This window comes from Rhipicephalus sanguineus, chromosome 1, assembly GCF_013339695.2.
Source record: "Rhipicephalus sanguineus isolate Rsan-2018 chromosome 1, BIME_Rsan_1.4, whole genome shotgun sequence".
In the NCBI taxonomy this organism is placed as follows: domain Eukaryota; kingdom Metazoa; phylum Arthropoda; class Arachnida; order Ixodida; family Ixodidae; genus Rhipicephalus; species Rhipicephalus sanguineus.
In genome coordinates, this window is record NC_051176.1 from 96,248,200 (window position 1) to 96,264,040 (window position 15,841).

The 15,841-nt window shown below is 44.8% G+C and overlaps 1 protein-coding gene across 3 annotated transcripts in view; it reads left to right on the forward strand.

The window, feature by feature from the left end:
- LOC119394275 (defensin BmKDfsin4-like) overlaps nt 1–15,841 on the forward strand; it is a 38,552-nt gene that overhangs the window by 11,460 nt on the left and 11,251 nt on the right. The window contains exon 1 of one of the 3 annotated variants that reach the window (XR_007415988.1): nt 2,342–3,056. The exons of the other annotated variants lie outside the window; for them this stretch is intronic. The gene's annotated coding sequence lies outside the window, so the exon portion shown is untranslated. Of the gene's footprint in view, nt 1–2,341; nt 3,057–15,841 lie in introns of those variants that run through there. 3 annotated transcript variants of the gene reach the window in all.

A 15,841-nucleotide genomic window follows, 5' to 3' on the forward strand; every position in this document is an offset into this window, starting at 1 on the left:
GACAATGTAGAATGTTTATAGCAATTGTTTTCATTGCACACGCTCACCGAGAACAGAGGAAAATGCCTCGATAAATAAGCTAAATGGGGGTACTGCAACAGTGAATAAGTCGCCAAGCTATTCAGAACAGTTGGAGCTTTGGCGGAACAAATGGTCGGAACACGCGGCCAACCCGTCGTCTAGCCCCTTCAGAAGCGAAACTTTAGAGAAGCTTAAAGCACCTAAAGCTATATACTTATAGTCAAACACTGCCTCCTCGTGGTTTGCGGGGCAGTCCGCTGACTTACATTTTGCTAAAATGTCGCTGGGGGACATTCGAGTACCTGCTGCATTTAGATGAATGGAGGAGATACACACGAGTTACAGGACGGACATACCGAATGACGCGTAATGTGCACGTTCTACTCGTGGTTCTAAAGCCAAGAAAAATACCGGGAATGTTGCCGCTCATTCATTGGAAAGACACTGAACTTAGGATGCATTACTCAGTGGAGACCTAAGCCGAAAATCGCCAAAAATTCGCCATGTCGCCATTCATAATTTTAGGTCGCCCCGGACCTCTCAAATTCGCCAATTTGGCGAAAAGTAGCCACCATTGGCAACCCTGGTTGACACGCAGTGGAGAAAAAGAACTAGGAGGCTCACCAGTAAATATACGGCTGGCAGTGCGGGCGATATGGCAACAAGGAGCATTAAGGGGAAGGTCAGAGAGGCGGAGAGGACTTATTGGATGACAGCGATGGAAAAGAAGCCGGCTCTGAGTAACTACCGAAAAGGAAAAAAACGAAATAAGGAAGGAAAGGTTTTATGATAATTCAAGGGGAAGCGCTTTACTGTTTCAGGCAAGGTCGGGCTGCCTTAGAACGCGTAGTTATAAAGCGAGATTCAGTAACGAAGAAGAACCATGTACATGCTGCGGGGGAACTAAGGAAACGATGGAACATGTACTGATTGAATGTGGCGATATTCACCCAGGTATACGTGTGAGCACGAGTCTACATGAAGCCTTGGGTTTTAGGGACAACAATGGAAAGCTGAACACGTCCGCGATAGAAATAAGTAAGAGCCGGTTAGAGTATTGGTGGCAGAAAAGTAGAGATAAAGTACAAAAATAAATAATTGGTGGAAAAAAAGGTCATTCTGCCTTAAGAGGCAGAGAGATGGACAGTGAATTTATATTTTTGGTATAATAACATCGATTTAATCAATGTAGATAAGGCATTAGGACAACATGAAACAAGGAAGTTTTTTTTTTCATTCTTTTTTTTTTTCTCCTTCGAGCCTGGTGGCAGACGTGTCACCGCCCCGTTATAAAGGGGACGCTCATAGCGTCCATCCATCCATCCTCATAACCCTGATGGCAGTATCGTCGTCGATGTGTCACGGTAGACCTGGGGTCTCTAACTAACCTCAGGTAGCGGGCCGAAGTCACGAAATTTATTTCCGCAAGGGCCGCGACAATTAAGAAAGATGAAAAAAAGGGGGGCGGGGGAGTTGATAGAACGCATTTCCCATATCTCATATATGGATCACTTCTGAAGGGGATTTGGCATCAGGATTCAAGAAACGCATCGACACTGATCTCTAGAATGACTTAATGGCTTAAATCTAGACGCCGATTCTGAAGTATACATATTTTGTTCCACGAATATGTTTCAACACATGAGGACCCCATGGGGTGCCTCACAAAGAAACAATGCTTGAGACCAGTCCCTTCTCTGTAGCTTACCCAAACACAGAGTTATTAATCGCAATAGGCGCGTATAAATAATATGAGTAGCATTTCAACAGCGAAGCTGTTCTTGTATGAGGCTATCATGTCCGGGGACGTGGTAACGCTGATCATAAACGGGTATGTGCCACAGAAATTAGGCAAATCCAACTGCTCGTCACGCAAGCAAAACAAGTATAGTATAGCCATGTATAGCATGGTGTAGCAAGGGTGCGGTAAAGAAAAGTGAGAGGACGAGGAGGGAAAGGAGAGGGTAAAGCATAGCATAACCATCCATGGCGACACGAAGGCAAAACCACGTGTAGCACAGCCATGTATAGTACCATACTGTGCATAGTCATGCATAGTATGGTATATAGTAAGAAGGTGGGAAAGGGCAGTAAAGTGAGGAGGATGGCAATGAGGAGGGGAGTAGGTAAAGCATAGCATAGCCAGCATAGTATGGTATAGCCATGTGTAGTATAGTATAGCAATGGGTGGGAAATAGAAGTGAAGGTGAGGAGGAGGGAAATAACGAGGGGAGGGTAGAATAGTATAGCAAGATGTAGGAAAGAGAACTGAAGGTGAGGAGTAGGAGAGTAGGAGTGGAGGGTAGAACATAGCACAGCCGCGTATAGTAAAGTATAGCAAGGGGCAGGGAAACAGAAGTGACGGTGAGGAGCGATGTCAGTGTGAGGAGGAAGGAAGCAGGAAGGAGAGGGTAAAGCATAACATAGCCATGTGTACTACAGTATAGCAAGGGGTGGGAAAGAGAACTGAAGGTGAGTGGAAGGGAAAGTAGGAGGGGAGAGGGCGCCACAGCATCATAAATTAAGGTTTTCTTTCCCGCCATGGACGTCGAGCAGGCTCCACGTTTGGAACGCCAGCGTGCGCTTGACCGTGAACGCGAGCGTCGCTGAAGCGCAGGCGAATCACTGCTCCGCACTTCCTACAGCTTTCACTAAGAGTGCAACTGCATACATTTTTTGGCGGCCTGCGCGAAGTGGTTATGTTTTCTGAATATTGCACGTGAAGTTTTCTGTTGGGATATTTTATACTGCAGCTTTAAACAGAAAGAAAACTGTATGATTATTTAGAGTAAGTAGTGTTGCCGATAAAGCGCCGTGAACTGTGGATGTGCAAGAGAACACTGATCGATCGTTTTCCACTCGTTTTCAGAAGCCTCGCATGGTTGCCCCGATGACCCGTTCGAATGCTTCGTCTTCTGCAAAAGCTTGGGACACGAGTTCTCTTTTTGCGTGGGAGTTCGCCAGCACCTGTGCTTGTGCAACACTAACACACCGGTAGACGGCTTTCGCTGAGACCCGAGAGAGCGCCTGTGCAGGTTTGTTCCGCTTGAAAATGGCAACAATAATGCATCCGTGTACCCTTCTGCTCCGATGGCGTGGTTGTGAGGTCGTGAGGTTGGTGTAACAAATTATTTGTCACTGGGAGCTAGGTGCAGTCACAAACGATTGTATCCGTAAACTTTATCAGGAAGTCGCCCCGAACGTTGTTCGTGGCTCTCCTCGTTAATGAAGTCACGACAAGCAGCGTCGCGAGCGAGCAATACATATGGATGGCTTGCATTGGCGTCACTGAAACCGCCGTGTTGGAGCACCAGCATGATGGGGACGCGTCGTTTGCGATGTCGCATTAATGTTATCAAAACATCACATGCAGGTTATTTTGTTATTCGCGCAAAGAGGCGTTCCTTGCACATCGTTATATCACATTGAAGCAGGTGAACCGGAACTTGTTTGTGATTAAAGCTGCCACCCTGGAGTGCCAGTACGTTCAGAAGCTGAGTCTATGACGTCACGTGCAAGTTATCTATAGGGAAGGCGAACTATTTTGGGAAGCCATTTCTTAGCCATAGCCGACAAATAGGGGTACTTCACGTCAGCGATGCCTGTGGTGCATTAAAAACGTTGTATTTCCTGCGCAAATGACTGACTGCGTATGGCGTGCTCCACAGTGCTCAACATTATTAACGGTGGCCTTAGTTGAGTAGTTGAGCACGCACAAACATTTCGATAAGGAAACTTCGCCAAGGCGTATGGCGAAGACAAGTGCCCTTTCTGAAACCAGTGTTCATTACATTGTGCACATGACATTTCAAGCATTTTGCCTTGCTTGAAGCCGATCGTGTTAGAAACAATGACTGGGTTCCGCATCTGCGTTCGGGCACAAGAAAACATGCCTGTCATCAGCTGAAATGTCGTCGCTGAAAATTAGTGCGCCACGCATACAGTCTCGTAACCATAGGACAGCCTTCTGTGAATTTAAAATGCAGCATATGCACAACATTATCCCGACCAGATCAAATTTATCTGGAATTATTCCCTTTACCGCTAGGAATGTTCAGTATTATTCATTTCAATAAAAATATTTACCACTTTATGTCATGCCCGAGTGGTGTATTTCCGTTCATTTACCGTGCATTAAGTTTTTCACGTATGTAGTATGACCATGTGTTTCCTCAACGTTAAAATTAAACCGCCTCTTTCATATTCTTTTCTCACTTTCTCAAAGCACTTTCTTTTACTGAGCCTGAAGGCATGAGGTTTCAACATCATTATTTTCTGTACTTGTAATCTATGCAGCGTAAAATAATTTAGGTCATATGTTTTTTGTACTTGCGTCAAAAACTCCGCATAATGTCTTGATGTTATCAGCGAATAATATCTTAAGTATTCTATCTAAATGTGTGTGTGTGTGTGTGTGTGTGTGTGTGTGTGTGTGTGTGTGTGTGTGTGTGTGTGTGTGTGTGTGTGTGTGTGTGTGTGTGTGTGTGTGTGTGTGTGTGTGTGTGTGTGTGTTTGTGTGTGTGTTTTGCTGCCGTGAAGTGTAAACGTCCCTCTACCGCATATTCTCTCTAATAATAGAGGCGCCAGCCTACGCGCACCAGTTTCATTTTTGCGTGTTTGTGTTCAAAGAATGGAATGGAATCTGATCCTTCTGTGCATTCGATCCTGTCTAGGCCTAACCTGGCTAGGCTTTTATTTTGTGTATGATTAAACTGTACGGGCGAGGAATGACCGTCAGCAGAGTCTAAACGACAGTGCAGCACATCGGAACTACGTGAGGCCGTGTGCGTCCGTGTCTAATGTTTTGTACGTTATTTCTTTGCTCTCCAGTGGAGGTGACCGCCAGCGGAATGTCAGCCACGGTGGCAACCAATGCGTACGTGCGAGATTCGAGCTCAATAAGGTCGAAAGCTGAGCGAGTTGTTGATTGATCATCATACCGTTTAGGCGAAGTAGCGCATATTTGACGAAGACAGAAAGGTGCGGTGTGATGAGCTTCGAGCAGTTATCTCGGCAGGGGGGCAGAGTGGCACCCCGAGAATCTTAATAAACATTGAGCCGTTTCTGTACTTCAGCACTCTGGTCAGGGGACGATAGGTGAACGCCGAACAACTCTAGGGCCAATAACGTAGCGAATATCACGTCTAGAAACCGAACAGTGTCAGGCTACGTGGAGGCCGCCGCTGACGTAGGCATGCCGGCTTCGAGGGTGCCTTACGAGCGGCGCCGTTGTATACGGACTCTCGCTGAGCCCGGTTTACCTATCTCACTCGTTTGAATATATTGAACTGCGGAATCTACATATTCTTTTCACTTTCGCCGATACTAATCTCTAAATCTCATATGATCGTTCACGTTACAACAGAATGGTTGAATGTTCATGCATGGTTGCACGTGTTTTTCACGACTACGACTTTGCGCAGCCAGGAGTTCTTTTCGGCGGGTGCGGGAGCGCTGGTTGGTGCCACTCCTTCCCGTGATCGATAATAGATACCGGTAGTCTTAATAATACAGTTATGAGGCACACTGCAGTGAGGGACTCCGGGTTACTTTTGTCTAGCTGGATTCCATTTACGTGTCCCTAAATCTAAGTTCACGGGTGTTCTTTCTTTTCACCCCTAAACTACCATGTAGGGTAGTCACCACTGCGGTGCGATGCGACTGGCGACGCTCCTCACCACAGTAATGTTATGAGATAAAGAGAGATAGAGAGTGGTTCATGAAAGAAGAAGTGAAAAGGACGCTGTTTTCTGCCTCCCCATCGGGGGGGGGGGGGGGGCACGGCTCAGCGCCCTTAGGGATATGGAAGGGGAAGTAGAGATGATAGAAGGAGAAGAGAAGATAGAAAGAAGGAGTGAGTAGCGTGGCAAAAGTGTCTAAACCGTCAGCGCTACTTCGTTTTACCTGGAAGCAAGTGCGTTGTGCGCACCATCGCGCGAACGATACGCCGCCGCGTATCACGGCCAGATGAGCCCGAGCGCGCAACGCCCGCTATCGCCGTTATTGCATCGCTTCATACGAAACTGCCAACTTTTATGACTTACCGTTAATGTAAGTAAAATAGCGATAATGAAGCCGCTAACGGAGTGTAATATTTATCTTAAGACCCGCAATAGACAGAGACGATACGCGACAACTTGAGTGAGTGCCCTATACGCACATTTGCTGCGGCGGAGCGTGCTGCATTTTGGTAAAAATAGGTTAATGTAGGGCATGCACCGATATTTTTCTAGATGTTTTAACAAAGTGGGGACAATGCCAAAGTATGTTCTCTCACTGTACATCGTGTCATTCATGCTTTAACGGATGCATGTTAACGCAGACTACACTGCAAACGGGTTTGAGCCTTTTAGGGAGTTTCGGGCTCGACGCATAACGTGCATCCAAAAGGTACTACGCAAAACCCCCTTCAAAAGGAGGTTCAAAAGGAGGTTTTATTTACATCCTTTAAGGGAGTGATTAGACGGAACTAAGGAGGTAAATTTGTGTTTTTATTGAACTCATTTTGAGGGCTTGAACGGAGCGCATTTGAAGTTTTTCTGGTTCTTTTGAGAGCTTGTAAAGCCTCCTTTTGGAGGTAAAGTTGTTGTTTTGATGTAAGCCATTTTGGGGGCTTGAACAGAGCGCATTGAGAGTTTTTCTGCTTCTTTTGAGAGCTGTTAAAGCCTCCTTTTATACGAGGCCCTAGAGCGGTTGCGAAATGAAAAAAAAATGTATATTTTAGGCAGTATATTACGTTCACCGGCCAATTTCAGCTACTATTCATCACTAGGACATAATAGAAAACGGACACCAAAGTATTTATGCACAATCATGACATTTGCATACAAGTACGCATGGCACAGAAATCGAACTCGCGACCACACGCACTCAAAGCAAGCACTAACCATTACACCACAGCGCCACCACTTGCAAGCTTGCTTTTTTTCGTGGGCTTATATATGTACCAATGTTATGTACAAAGCGGCTGGTAACCCGTCGGCACAACTTCGAACTTCTGTTCTTGTACCATCGGCGTGTGTTTGCTCTTGCGGAAGGTCAATGCATAATTTGTGGGGCGTCATGCAGGCCGAGCCGATCGACGTAAACACCTTCGGCTCCGAATTCTCCGGTTCACCGTGTCGTGCCGCTAGAAAAATTATAAACATGTGCCCTCTTCGCTCGCGCTAAATTCGTGAATACCAGCGTGACAAAGGTATCTTCAGATGAGCGAACGTATGTGCATTCCATGAGCGTATGCTGTGGAGCAATTTTCGTTATTTCTGCAGCCGCGAACTGCGCGCGTCCAGATGCGGCAGCGTGTTATGAGCGGTTCGAAGACCGCCTGCGTTCTCATATAAAAGTTACACACGCAGAGGCCCGACTTAAAAAAACATTGTAACGCGCCTACATTAAGTGCATTTAATGCGCGCGCACTGCCGCGAGCTGCACGCAGGGGCAGCAGCGCGCTCTGGGCAGCTGAACAAAAATCTGTTTCCGCAATTAGCGCTTAGTCGCAATGCACCCTTTAGCGCGGACCGCGTGCGTTCGCATATGAAAACTACACACGCAGAAAATTCCAGAGTTACAAGGACATTGTAACGCGCCTACATAAAGTGCGTTGAATGCGCGCGTACAGCCGCGAGCAGCGCCTTCTGAGCAGCTGAACGCTTATCTATTTCCGCAATTAGCGCTTATTCGCAATGCACGCTTTAGCACGGCATTCATTGATTCTCTATAACGCATATTCAGTATTTATTTGCTTTGATACTCGGATACTACCTACATTTCTTAATAATTAGCTTTTATTGGTAACCCGCCACGGTGGTCTAGTGGTTATGGCGCTCGACTGCTGACCCGAAGGTCGCGGGATCGAATCCCGGCCGCGGCGGCTGCATTTTCGATGGAGGCGAAAATGTCTGAGGCCCGTGTACTTAGATTCAAGTGCACGTTAAAGAACCCCAGGTGGTCAAAATTTCCGGAGCCCTCCACTACGGCGTCTCTCATAATCATATCGTGGTTTTGGGACGTTAAACCCCAGATATTATTATTATTTTATTGGTAAGCATCACGCCACCGCGTTAAAGCGAATGCCTAACGCGTGCCCCAAGGTCAAGGACAACCTCCCCAGTTTACCAGTGACAGGTCTCCCACAAAACAAAAAAGTTAATGTACTTGCACTTCTCTCTTATGAACGTCCATGTGTACTTGGCCCTCCCCTCAGACAGATGATGCAGTACCCATTAAAAAAAAAGCATTACCCTCTTCCTCAATGGAACAGCTGTTCTTGAGAAAATATGGTTCTGTTGAATCACTTCACAACAGCAGCAGAGAGGTTGGCTTGTTTGCAATTCAGTATTTCACAATTGTAACACAGAAACACGTGGACTGTAGCAAATATGCAGACAACTGGAAAAACTATCATATGTGCGCTCCCTCGTCCACCTGCACACTACGTTAAACTTTATTTATACAACAGCAACCTTCATTTATGCTACTATTGATAAAAGATCACCCAATCTACGTTAGAACACAGTGATGACTTTCTGTCTTTCTGTTGCCTATCTTCTACGATGTGTCATAATCTGTGAATCATCTGTTCAATATGTTTGGTAATAAAACACAAGCAGTTACATTGAGCAGGCAGTGTTTCAGCAATTTGTTTTGCAAGCACAAATTCATTTCTTCAATTTGCATGCACGACAAGTAGTGATACTTCAATTGATACAAGAACCAGTGGTTGCAACATTTTATTGGAATCAAAACAGCAGCAGTTCTCGTGTCAATGTAAGGATATAGGTATATATTTCCATCGTCGTGCACAGAACCTACTCCCAAAACTGAACACATGGAACAACATATACAGTACAGCCTAAGCACTATACATAATTCACAGCAGTAAAGCAATACGAAAGTAGGGTGTAAAATCTCATCATGATGCGCACTAACGTGTGCACTTCACCGTACCAGTATGTAAGTATAATCCAAAAAAATAAGCTACCCAAGGAACTTGGTGTCAGCCTACACAACGAAGGCAACTAATTAGTATAATAAGGCTAGCATCACTTTTGGGAAATATGAAACCGTGTAGACAGGCAGTTGCACAGTTTTTTATTGCATCAGTTTGCCCTATCGCATCAAAACATGTCGCACATGATTTTGGAGTTGAGTTTCCTACAAAAAAGCCCAAAATAGACCTGTGGTGTTGACTGTAGGTCCACTTACCAAGGTGCATAAAAGCATTCAGCAATGCCCACAAAATTACAAGGTTGCCTTCATATGTTGCTGCACATATTTACTCACAGATACCTGGAAGCCATCGTAAATTTCTGGAAGTGTGCTTGGGAACTTGTCGGCATAATCACATGACTGCAGTGTACCAATACTTCTAATATGCATAACAAGTACAGCCATGCTTCAATGTTTTTATGCCAGCTAATGCCATCTGTAACTCAAAAGTTCATCCTTAATTCCTCACTTGATGGCTTACGCATAATTACCACATTGAAAATAATCCAAGCACCATGGCTGCAACGTCAACTTGCAATTAGGCAATCACAGGCACTAAATAAAAAAATTCCTCTAAATAGTGACTGGTCGCTTTGCACATTAGATCCTATGACTTGATATGCCATGAGGATGAATAAAAATTGACCACACATATATAGAGACTGTCAAACAGTCAGGAGTTAATTTCATAGGTAAGGAAAACGTGAAAACGAAATCAGAACACACAGCAACAAAGGGGACGGAACGACACACTACTAACAACTGAAGCTGAACATGTGCGGCTTTTTTAGTCATGTGTGTTTATATCTTTCTGTGGTTTTGATTACACTTCAGTTACTAGTAGCGCACTGTCCTGTCTGCCCCCTTCATTCCTCTGTGGATGTGTGATTGTTTAGTCTTGTAATTTTTTCGTACCGTGTGTTTACATCTTTCTGTGGTTTCGATTAAACTTCACTTGCTAGTAGCGCGTCATCCTGTCCCCTTCATTTCTCTGTGCTGTGATTTTTTTGCACCCTCTTTAACTATGAATATACACCAACTCGCCCAACTGCCCCTGTTAAGACTTATGTTTGCTGAATAACACTGGGCCCACTCAGCGTCTTTTTAAACAATGCGAAATTTTCAAATGCACACGATATCAGAAAGGTTGTACGCAGTATTGCGCATAACACTCTGCACCAATACCAGTGTTGGCCTAAATGTGGTAAGATGTACGAGCTGTTCGACATAGTGTAAAGTGAGGCACATCAGGGTGTTCCCACAATCATGGGTGTCGGCAGGTGTTTGCACAAAGGGTACCTACCGCCATCAAGACACACCAGCACTTGACCCAACCCAAGCTACACCAATGCTCTCCTGCTCACCAGGCCGACACGTTACGCCACCTTGCACCCCCAAGACAAAATCCTGCCGACACTCATGCCCACAATACGCTTGACTTGAACACAGACTGGTGGGCAAGCAACACTTGCTGCTTTGCCAGAAGTGTATTCCTGAGAATTACACAAAAAAGATGTCCACTAAGATTTCTGTATACATAAAAATGAATGTCTTACCGAAGATTCGCACTTGACTATCCTTATTGCAGACATTTTGTCAAAACACGAAATACATACAAAATTGAGATGCTGCTAAGTATTTCCTTGTGAGCGTTTCACTTCGTGTGCACAGGGCGAAAAACAAACGGATGTAAAAAAATGTGAAACACCACCAGAAGTGTACTCTTGCCATGTTTACCATTATGTGGGTAGTTTTTGATGTCAGTAATCATTATAAGTACACTTTAAAAGGGTTGTGAATGTTAGCAAGGTCTTGATTAACCGCACCTACTCTGTTTAGGAGTGAAGATTGGGCAACTTGGCACTGAACCATGACAAAAATAAACAGCGCACTTCTAGTGAGGATAAACTAAGGCCTGGGCACAATAACAGCGCTTTCACCTTGTCAAATTGTGTCAACAGTCATGATACTATGTATTGACCTTGAAAACTATGGCAACATAATGCAAAACAGCAAATTAATGAGATGGAATAAACAAGATGATTCAACAATCTGGTTCAACAGACTCAACAGCTGACTTATATCAATGCGATTAAATTAGCCTTGCACATCTCCTAATGGCTAAGAATATGCACATGTAACCTTGGCAAATTGCACTGTTGATACGTGACCAATGAAGTTGCATTCCTTCCATGCCGTTGAATGGCCGTTCCTTCTTTTCTGTTTTCACTGTTTTCTGATTTGCATTGTTTTCACTAGCGTAAATGTTCACCCTTTTTGATTTTGTCACTTTGCAGATGGCATAGGTGTTTTGCCTTTGAATGTGCACGTTTCTTCTGCTTTGTCTTTCATGTTTCTTTTTGTATGCGTATATGTTTTGCCTTTGAACGTGCACACGTTTCTGCTGCTCTGTCTCTATTTTTGCTCTACTGGGCCTTGTGCACTTCTCAAGCTACCATTGTCGCTTTTCACTTGAGGCCCATTTCCTGTATTTTGCTGGAATAAACATTTATCCATTCATTCAATACCATAAAACGCATGTGCTCCACAATACACACTGCACTTAGCAGATGTCTGTCACATGATATGACCGTCATTTTATAGCTTTAACATGATTTATTCGTTCTAGCTAAATGAATCCAAGCTAATGATGTTAATGTACCTCGATATGCTATTTCACTGTTCCTTGATGCATATGTATGAATGTACAGTGCTTATGTACCTTAATATGCTATTTCAGGCGACGGGCAGAGTGCGCAATGCAATATTGTTGCCGAAAAGTCTTTTCACTTCCTGACAATCTGTGCTTCGGTGGGTTCTCACAGTTGCATGGCGGGAGAAAGATGTCCAGGGTAGTTGACTGTATCCAAGGTAGATGCTGCAAAATGAGAGCGCACGGTCTTGTCACATGTCAATGTACGCAAATTAACACGATGACGAAGGATTAAAACAAACAAATGAAGTTGGAGAAAAGAATAAATCGAAAAGAAAGTCGTCCTTTATGCACATTCCATCATGTGACAATGTGATAACCGTGGCCTTTTGCTCTAATGTATATTCCCTGAAAGCATCATGCCTCATTCACGCTTTATCGCAGGCAAGAAAATTATATCGTGCAAACAACTTTATCAGGGCGCACTCCTGGGTCGATTGACTGGTCGTATGAAGCATGAGTGATATTCACAGAAGTTCCAAAACATGCATCACACATCATTGCTATCTGAGTTTAGCGACTTAAATGCAAAGCATTTGTTAAACACTTCTACGACTTTGAACGGATCTATCTACCTATCTATCTAGCCGCCTACGACTCAGCTCGTGTGAGTGTTTCGTTAATGGGATGTATGCCAAAATTCGTGTGGCATGACACGACTGCATGAAGAACATGAATGATGGGTCTTAACTTGAAAATCATGATATGCATTTCATTAACGACATGATTTACACGTCACTCTCTTGGCTCTCTTGCGACTGTTTCGTTAACTTGATATTTACCAAAATAGGTATGGCGTCACAAGAATGTATGACGCACATAAACGACAGTTTCTAACGTGCAAATCATGACACGCTTGTCATGTATGGCGTTATTTTGACAACATGGTCTCGGGGGCGCTAGTGGCCGTTTCGCCTGCTTCATATAGACCAAAATTGGTATTGTGCAATGTGACTGTACATCCAACATAAATGACAGCTGGCAACATGAAAATAATGACATGCATGTCATGTACACACGCCACGCTCATGGTGCGCTCGCGGCCGGTTCGCTAGCTTGACATACACCTAAATTGATATAGCGTGACGTGATTGTGCGACGAACATAAATGACAATAGTAACATGAAAATAACGACATGTATGTTATTTACGGCATGGAGACTGGTGCACTCGCGTGCGGTTCTCTAACTTGATATCATACCAAGACTGGTATAGCGTGACGTGACTGTATGACGTACATAAATGACAGCTGGTAACACGGAAACAATGAATGACCTGCGTGTAATGTACAGCATGGGTTACATGCCACGCTCATGGTGCGCTGGCGGGCATTTCGCAAGCTTGACATGCCGATTTTCTTTTCTTTTTTTTTCTTGCTTTTCATAGCACTTTTCAAGTGACGCAATGTGCAGAGGGTCATCTACATGTGCGTAAGCGACGATAAGGGCTCGCAAAGAGAGAGAACATCAGTATTACTTACCATTTTTGTTCCTGACTGTGCCGAGCACGCAGGGCGCCCATCATCTGCTTGGTAATGCACAGCGGCACGCTCGCTTGAGTCGACGGGCCGTCGCGATTATCGCACTCGCAGCGCAGCATGTAGCACTGTCGTCAAACCACGCATATCACATCCAGCGGCGAGAACACAGTGAGGCTGCAGGCACAAAACGCGCACACACGACCGACACAGCTGATCACTTGAGAAGTGGCGTTCACAAGGCCTAGCCGGCGTAGCCGGCGTAGCTACGACGATCGCGCCGCCGCGGGAACGACTCCCTCCTCACGTTTCTTTCTTTTTAAATGCGAAGCATTTCTTAGCGAACTTCTGCGACTTTGAGCGTATCTATCTATCTATCTAGCCGCCTACGACTTTGTGCTCTCCTGGCCGTTTCGTTAATCGGATGTATACCAAAATTGGTGTGTCATAACATGGCCTTATTACGAACATAAATGACAGGTCATATCATGAAAATCATGACACGCATGTCATGAACAGCATGATTTACATTCCACGGCCTTTGGGCTCCCTGGCCGTTCCGTTAATCGGATGTGTACCAAAATTGGTGTGTCATAATATGGCCTTATCACGAACATAAATGACAGGTCATATCATGAAAATCAGGACACGCATGTCATGAACAGCATGATTTACATTCCACGGCCTTTGGGCTCCCTGGCCGTTCCGTTAATCGGATGTGTACCAAAATTGGTGTGTCATAACATGGGCTTATCACGAACATAAATGACAGGTCATATCATGAAAATCATGACACGCATGTCATGAACAGCACGATTTCCATTCCACGGCCTTTGGGCTCTTGCGGCCGTTCCTGTAATTTCATATATACCAAAATTGGTACGGCGTGACAAGAGTTCATGACGAACGTAATGACAGGTCCTAACATGCAAATCATGACGCGCATGTCATGTGCAGCATGATTTACATGACATGGTCTCGGGGTGCTCGCGGCCGTTTAAATGAAGGGATACATACGAAAACTGGTATGACGAGACATTCCTGTATGACGAACATAACTGACACGTGGTAACATGAAAATCATGATATGCATGTCATGTATGACATGATTTACATGCCACGCTCATGGCGCACTCACGGCCGTTTCGCTAGACTGATATACACCAAAATTGGTACTGTGCGATGTGACTTTATGAAGAACATGAATAACAGGTGGTAGCATGAAAACCATGACATCCATGACATGTATGTCATGATTTACATGCCACGCTCACGGTGTATTCGCGTCCGTTTCGCTTGCGTGATATACACCAAAATTGGTGTTACGCGACACGACAGTATGACGAACGTAAGTGAGACGTGGTACCGTGAATATCATGACATGCAAGTCATGTACGACCTGATTTACATGCCACGCTCATGATGCGCCAGGGGCAGTTTCAGTAGATTGACATACACCAAAATTGGTATTGCGCGACGCGACTGCATGACGAACATAAATGAGAGGTGGTAACATGGAAATCATGACATGCAGGTTATGTATGTCATGATTTACATGCCGCGCTCATTGTGCATTCCCGGCCGTTTCGCTAGCTTGGTATACACCAAAATTGCTATTGTGCGACGCCACTGTATGACGAACGTAAATGAAAGGTGGTAACATGATAATCATGACATGCATGAAACGTACGACATGATTTACATGCCATGCTCATGGCGCACTCGTGGCCGTTTCGCTGGATTGATATGCACCAAAATTGGTATTGCGCGATGTGACTGTATGAAGAACATAAATAACAGGTAATAACATGACAACTATGACATGCATGCCATGTATGTCATGACTTACGTGCCACGCTCATGGTGCATTCGCGGCCGTTTCGATAGCTTGATATACACCGAAACTGGTATTGCGCAATGTGACTGTATGATGAACATTAGTGACAGGTGGTAACATGAAAAAACAAAATATTCATGTCATGTATGGCATGATTTACATGCTCTACTCATGGTGCACTCGCGGCCATTTCGCTCCTTTGATATACACCAAAATTGGTATTGCGCGATGTGACTGTATGACGAACATAAATGAGAGGTCTTAACGTGCGAATCATGTTATGCATGTCATGTACGGTATGATTTACATGCCACTGTCATGGTGCGCTTCCGGCCGTTTTGTTAACGAGAGGTATACGAAAATTGGTATGGCATGACACGAGTGCGTGATGAACATAAACGGCAGGTCATGCATTTATATACCAGAATATGCGTTTCATTGGCATGGTGTACTCTAGACTGTGCATGCATGCGTGCATGGCAAACATGCGATATATGGTGGACTAGATGCCATGGCATGAATGATTTCATTTGGCTCAAAGACAAACAAGGCGATGTGTGCAGCTCTTTGCTGACTGCTTCGCATTACATCGTGGGATCTGCCGAATTTTTTTTGTTTTTTTTTCTTCTCGCGCGCATGCGGCGCGTAGCTTTGTCCCATTTCACTTCGGTAGCGCCTCGTCTCGCTTGCTTTTTACCTGGCGGGGGCGGGCCGCAGTAGGCTGCAGAGGCCAAAGGGCTTCCTCGCTTCCTCTCCAGCCGTTCGGAGGGTCTCTATATCTCTTTCTCTGGGCTATCTGTGCAAG